Source organism: Neovison vison, chromosome 12 (assembly GCF_020171115.1).
Source record: "Neovison vison isolate M4711 chromosome 12, ASM_NN_V1, whole genome shotgun sequence".
In the NCBI taxonomy this organism is placed as follows: domain Eukaryota; kingdom Metazoa; phylum Chordata; class Mammalia; order Carnivora; family Mustelidae; genus Neogale; species Neogale vison.
In genome coordinates this window covers 26,043,094-26,049,309 of record NC_058102.1, presented here as the reverse complement: position 1 = coordinate 26,049,309, position 6,216 = coordinate 26,043,094, and positions in this window count along the sequence as shown.

Sequence of the window (6,216 nt, the reverse complement as noted above, 5' to 3'; positions counted from 1 at the left end):
CTTCCAAAAATCCTAGAAAACTCAGAACTATCAGAAATTCAAAATTTCCAACAATCTGTCCCACAGTCCTCAGAAGTCACTGAAATCCCAGAGATTCTCCTATTTTAGGATCCCCAACTCAGGACACAGACAGCCTCGTGCTCTTCCGGTGGCCTGAGGGATTAGAGGCAGACAGTGGAGGGTTTGAGTCCCAGCTCCACCCTGTTGGGGCTGTGCCTCTGTCACTTCACACTGAAGGGCAGCTGCTTCTCCCAGGGCCATGGCAGGGGGTTGCTGAAGGCACATAACCGGAAAGCCCCCACACCCTGAGTCAGGTAGATGACAAGGTCTAAGAACAGGAACTGTTTTCTTTATCAGTTAAAAGTTCACATTTCTGGGATGCCTGGGATGACCAACTGGCTCAGTTGGTCAAGCCGCTGCCTTCGGCTCAGGTCATAATCCCAGGGTCTGGGATCGAGCCCCGCATCCGGCTCCTTGTCAGCGGGGAGTCTGCTTCTCTCTCCGCCTCTGCCTGCCAGTCTGCCTGCTTGTGCTCTCTCTCTCTCTCTCTCTCTCTCTCTCTGACAAATAAATAAATAAATAAAATCTTAAATAAAATAAAGTTCACGTTTCCTTGTTTTAGGTCTAGAAATGTGGCTGGCCATTTAGATAAAAGTGAAAAGCCTAAGCCTGGCTCCGAGGTATGCTCTCTTTTCAGCCAGGAGCAACTTCTGACCCCAGCGAGGTTTTATGAGACCTGCTTTATGGTCCTAGACTTTCTTCTGGGACAGGGTGAGGTAAAGGTCAGTATCAGGGAAAGTGAAGCTGAAGGAAAGCTTTTAAGGAGTGTCATTGTTCCGGGGCAGCTGGGTGGCGCAGCCGGTTGGGTGGCCGACTCTTGCTTTCCGCTCAGGTGATGATCTCAGGGTCCTGGGACCGAGCTCCGGGCATCGTGCATCAGGCTCTGTGCTCAGCGGGGAGTGTGCTTCTCTCTCTCCTCTCCCTCTGCCCCTCCTCTCTCCCCCCCACCATCAATAAATAAATCTCAAAAAAAAAAAAAAAAAAAAAAAAAGAGTGTCACTGTTCTAGTGAGATATCCCTTCACATTGGCAAGAGTTTCTGGTAGAAAGTTTGAGCAAACCCAGTCCATGTTCAACGATGGCTATGGAACAACAGTCTAGGAATGGCAGATAAAGAAGAAAGAGATACAGTCCCAGCCCGAGAGCTCCCAGAATAGAGGGGAGGGGAGGTAGCACCCGAGAGTTTCCATCCCTACACTCATCTCGTCTTTGAACACCACCCCTGCGCCTGGCCCTGGGTGAGGTCCTCGGGGTGGGGTGTGGCTTGGTCACAAACTCACCGTTTACCACAGGAGAGAGACAGAACACAGACACCGCCCAAGCATCAGGATAAAGGTCTTCTACCAAAGCATTCCCTCTCAGGAAACCCCGAGGAGGGAAACTATGAGAGGGTCCGGGAGACGGATAATCAGGAGACGTGGGACCCCAGGCAGGAGGCGGCACTGGGAGTGACGCTGCAGACTGGATTCCGAGGGCTCGTGCAAGGGCATGGGGCAGGAGGACGGGATGAAGCTGGGTTGGCTGGAAATTCAGACTTGGCGGTGGGCGGTGGGACACCACGGAAGGATTTCAGCAGTGGAACAAGACCCTCCGATTTGTATTCTAGAAGATCCAGGCACAAGGGGGATGGACTGGGTGTGGGCAAAACTGGCTATTACGGCTGTCCTAGGGAGAAATAATGGTGCCCCGAACTATGGTATTGGCAGGTGGGGTAGAGTGAGGTGGGCGATCTGGGGGTTTATTTGGAAGGCTGATGCTAGTGAGGACAGATGGCTCCCAGGGTCCTAGTCCAGGTAGGGGAGTGCGGGGTGGGGGGGCCGTGAACAGCAGCACAGGAAGAGCCGAGTTGACACAAGCGCAAAACAACGGTTTGGGGTTTATATTTTGAGGGGCCCCGAAGGGATCAATGTAGAGACGAGGGGTAGGTGACTCTTGGAAAGATGGGTCTGTGGCTGGAAAAAGAGCCAGGTACTCTCTGCCTGAGATGGTGATTATTGGTCCCAAGGTTGGCGGCTGAGTCATGAAGGTCGGTAGAAAGGAGGTGAGTGGACACAAAGCAGAGTGGTCAAGGGGTGGGGGGAGAGCCGGAAGCAGGGCGGCAGGGAGACCAACGCGAGCAGGAGGCCCCAGACCGAAGGCAGCGGCGCAAAGGCAAAAGGCACAGGCACTAAATGAAGATACGGGCTGTGGGATGGGGGCCAGAGACGGAAACGGGTCCCTGGTGACCCCTGACGCGAGTTCCAGGGGAGTGCCGGGGGCTGATGCGAGGCTTCAGTGGATGAAGACGTCTTGGAAGACGGGGGGGGGGGCGGTTGAGACAAGGAGGTAAAGGGGAAGAGGAGAGATGAGGAAGGGCCGGAGTCAGAGGCTCGGGGATGACAGCAGTGTGGCTGGGGGCCGGCTGACTCTCCTGCAAGCTCTAGGAGGAGGCAGGAGGCGGGACCACTGTTGGGAGTGAGCAAAGAAGGGGAGAAGGAGGGAGCCCCTGAGAGCTTAAGCCCCAGGAACGGGGTTCCCAGCCTCTGTGGAGGGCAAGCTAATAGGGAAGGAAGCTCTGGGAGTGAGCGTTGTCCTTGGCACTTGCTGCCTGAGGGCACACCCATGCCCCAGGGTTGAAGAAGCCCAGGGTTCCCAAGTGTCAGTCCAGCAGAGGTCTGGGCTCAGGTTCAGGGAACAGGTGGCCTGAGGCGGGGCTGTGCAGGGATGTGGCGTGGGGGTGAGGGAGGGGTGAGGGCTGGAGTCCGGGATGGGGCCGGGGTTGGGACAGTAGCTCTTGGGGATTCAGAGGAGCCCGCAGGGAGGCCCTGTGTGCTCCCAGCTCAGCACCCAGCAGAGGGGGTTACTCACTGCTGACTCAGACCCAGGTGCTCATTTGCATGTTATTCATTTCAAGCCCAAATGAGCAGGAATACCGGGAGCATCTCACCCCCTTTCCAAACAGAACCACCCCAGATCTTCTGAGTGTGCCTGCTGCTGGGCTGAGTCTCTCTGACTTAGACATATTTCCTTTTTAAAGGGCTCTATTCAGTCATGCCCACATGGCTGTCTGTGAAATTGAGCTGAGAAGGAAAAAAAAAAAAGCCACACACACTCAGGAAGTTCATTTCCGCTCTAAAAATACGGAGGTAAATTTTAATTTCAGGCTAAGTGCTCCGAGCAGAGCCTTCCCCCACTGTCAAATATTATATTTCTGTTTATCACCTATCTTCTCCTGCCAGAATGTAAGCCCCACGAGGACAGGAACACTCTTGGTAAGCCTGTGCCTAGAACAGAGCCTGACACACGACCGCTGTTTAAGAAACACATGAAATGATGACGACTCTGCTTGCAAGAACCTTCCCTGATGCTTCCCGGCCTCAGCACCTCACCGCTGAGGAAAGGGAGATTGTGAGAGGTGGAACATTTCCCTGGGTTAATCAGATAGAAGGGAAGGGGGATGCCTCCCCCCCGTTTCAAGCTGGACTTCCCACACGGTCGTGCCGTGGTTCAGAAACAACTTCAGAGTTTATTAGGTGACTCCTCCCGTGAAACCGATTCCTGCTAACCCAACCCTGCCGAGGACATCCCTGACAAGAGAAGACAAATGCACTGATTTCCACTCAAACATAAACAGTTTCCAAGGAGCTGAAACACTCTGGCCAGCTGGCCAGCCCAGTCCGTCCCCAGGAGGACAGGGTCACTCACAAAGCCAAATGTCCCTCAGGGTGGCCAGAAGCCGGCACAGCCGCGTACACTCCGGGAGCCAGTGCGCCAGCTCCGCGAACTGGACACACAGAAGACCTGTTGCCGGTGGCCTGTCGGGGTCCCTGCAGCCCACTCCCCAGCTCTCCGGGAGAGCCAGCCGCCGGCCTGCAGCCTCCTTCCACCCTTCCAGCTCCTCCTTTTAGGAAAAAGACTTGAGCGGCCGAATGGGGCTCCTTCATTCCAACTCTGCACAAAGTGTTCCTCCGGTCTCTCCGGTAATTGTGCCTTGTTGACACGGGGAGACCTGACACCCAGCGGGAAGTCACCTTGCAACGACTCTGACCACACCATCGGGGGAAGGCCACCGCTCAGGGAATCGGGCCTGTGTCTGGGCTGCTGCTGGCTTGAGCCGCTGTGTAGAGGGGGGTGTACCTGTCCCCCCCGAGACCTCAATTTTGGCTGTCTGTGTTATACATCTGTTGCCCACAGCTAGAGGGTTTGGGCTTCAAACTACGGGGGAAGTCTGATGAGTGAATAGTTGTCAAAGTCACTTTGGGGAGGGAACACACCTGGGGTTCAGTCAGTCAGCGTCCCTGCTTGTAAATGGACGGCCTGAGAATCAGAGAAGAATCCAGGTGTCCATGAGTTTCTTTGCTAACTGGAGTCCCTTAACTTCATATAGATCGAGGCATGACTTTGCTTTTTTCTACTACTCAGTAGCTTATTTTTAAGCAGAACAGGGGGAAAAAAAAAAGAAAGAAAGAAATCCAATTCCCAATGCCTGGGCCAGAGCCAAACAACCACTAACAAAACAGCTGTTAACGTGGCCGACACTCATTCCCGTTAGCTGTTTTAGTTAAGCTCAAGGACTGGCAGGAGAGAAATTCTGGCCGGTTGTGCAAGGAAAACCATGGCAGAGGTAGTCACCGAAGGCAGCAGCAGATGTCACGGAGCACAGAGCAGAAGCTACCAGGGGCCTCGCCGTCTCAAAGCTAAGCAAAAAAGCTGATAAATACTCAGCCGCGCCAACTGCCTGTATTACACTGAAAGCAGCTCAGGAAGCCAGAGGGGTGTAGGGTTTCTTTAATTAGCAGTTTTCCATTCTCTTAAGCCACAGATCCGTCAGCCCAGGTCACTGCCCTCCACACGGCGTGCGAATAAGGCGAACGTGTAAATGCACGGTCAGCAGCCACTATGTAGACTGCTGGGTCCTAGGAGTCCAAGTGACTCCCACGGCTCGCAGAGCTGGGAGCTAGTGAGTGGCTGCGAGCTGACTGCTCAATCCCTTTGATTACAGCACGGAGTAGTGGCTCCCCGGACAGGCTCTCGGGTCACGAGAGCGTGGGGCCAAAGAGACGGTTAGTTGTCATAGCCACTCTGAACCTGTTTCCCCGTCTGTTAAGCAGGGGTAATGGCGCTTAACTCACTGGTTGTTGGAAAAATGACGTGTGATATTACATGCAAAGCCTTCGGCACATAGCATCATAGTACACGGTGATGCTCAGAGAACCTGAGCTGGGAGCAGCCCTCCCGGCCCGTGAAAGCCCAGAGAGCTGCTGTTTGCTCTCATCATGTTGTCCTGTAAATTTCTCCATCTCATAGCCATACCTATGAGAAAATGACTTTGTGGGGTGCTTGGGTGGCTCAGTCAGTTAAGTGTCCAACTCTTGGATTCAACTCGGGTCATGATCTCTGCAAGAGGGTGTGGAATGGTGCCCTGCATCGGGCTTAAGATTCTCTCTCTCCCTTTCCCTTTGCCCCTCTCTCTCTCAAATAAAATATTTAAAAAGAAAAGTAACTTTGCAAAAAAAAAAAAAAAAGAAAAAGAAAAAGGGGCGCCTGGGTGGCTCAGTGGGTTAAAGCCTCTGCTTTTGGCTCAGGTCATGATCCCAGGGTCCTGGGATGGAGCCCTGCATCAGGCTCTCTGCTCATAAGGGAGCCTGCTTCCTCCTCTCTCTGCCTGCCTCTGCCTACGTGTGATTTCTGTCAAATAAATAAAATCTTTAAAAAGATTTTTAAAAAAGAGAAAGAAAAGTAAGTTTGCAAGTAGGACTTCCGGAAAAGAAAAGCTTTTATGAAAGGTTATTAGGCTTTAAGTAACTTCGTCAAGTTGTGACTCTGCACACCCCCAGGCATCCCAGATTTGGGGTTGGGAGTCTACATATTACTCAACCTTAGGAAGCACTGCTTTATTCCATAGCATTATTTTCATTATTAGCTAGAATCCACTAATTAAACTTTCTCTCAGTCTCCCTTATAAGGCAATACAGACTTGGTAAGGTGTTTTCCCTAAAGCAACATTTAGGAATATGCTGGTCTGGACACTCATTAATGCAATCACTCCCATGTCCTGTCTTTCCATTTTCAGACATCAAATAGCAACAGCTGTGCGAAAGAGCGGTGTACCCTGTAAGGTTTCCTAAGATTCAAGTGTGCTCTGTTTTCTAGGGTAGGGGATGGGCTGAGCTGTTCC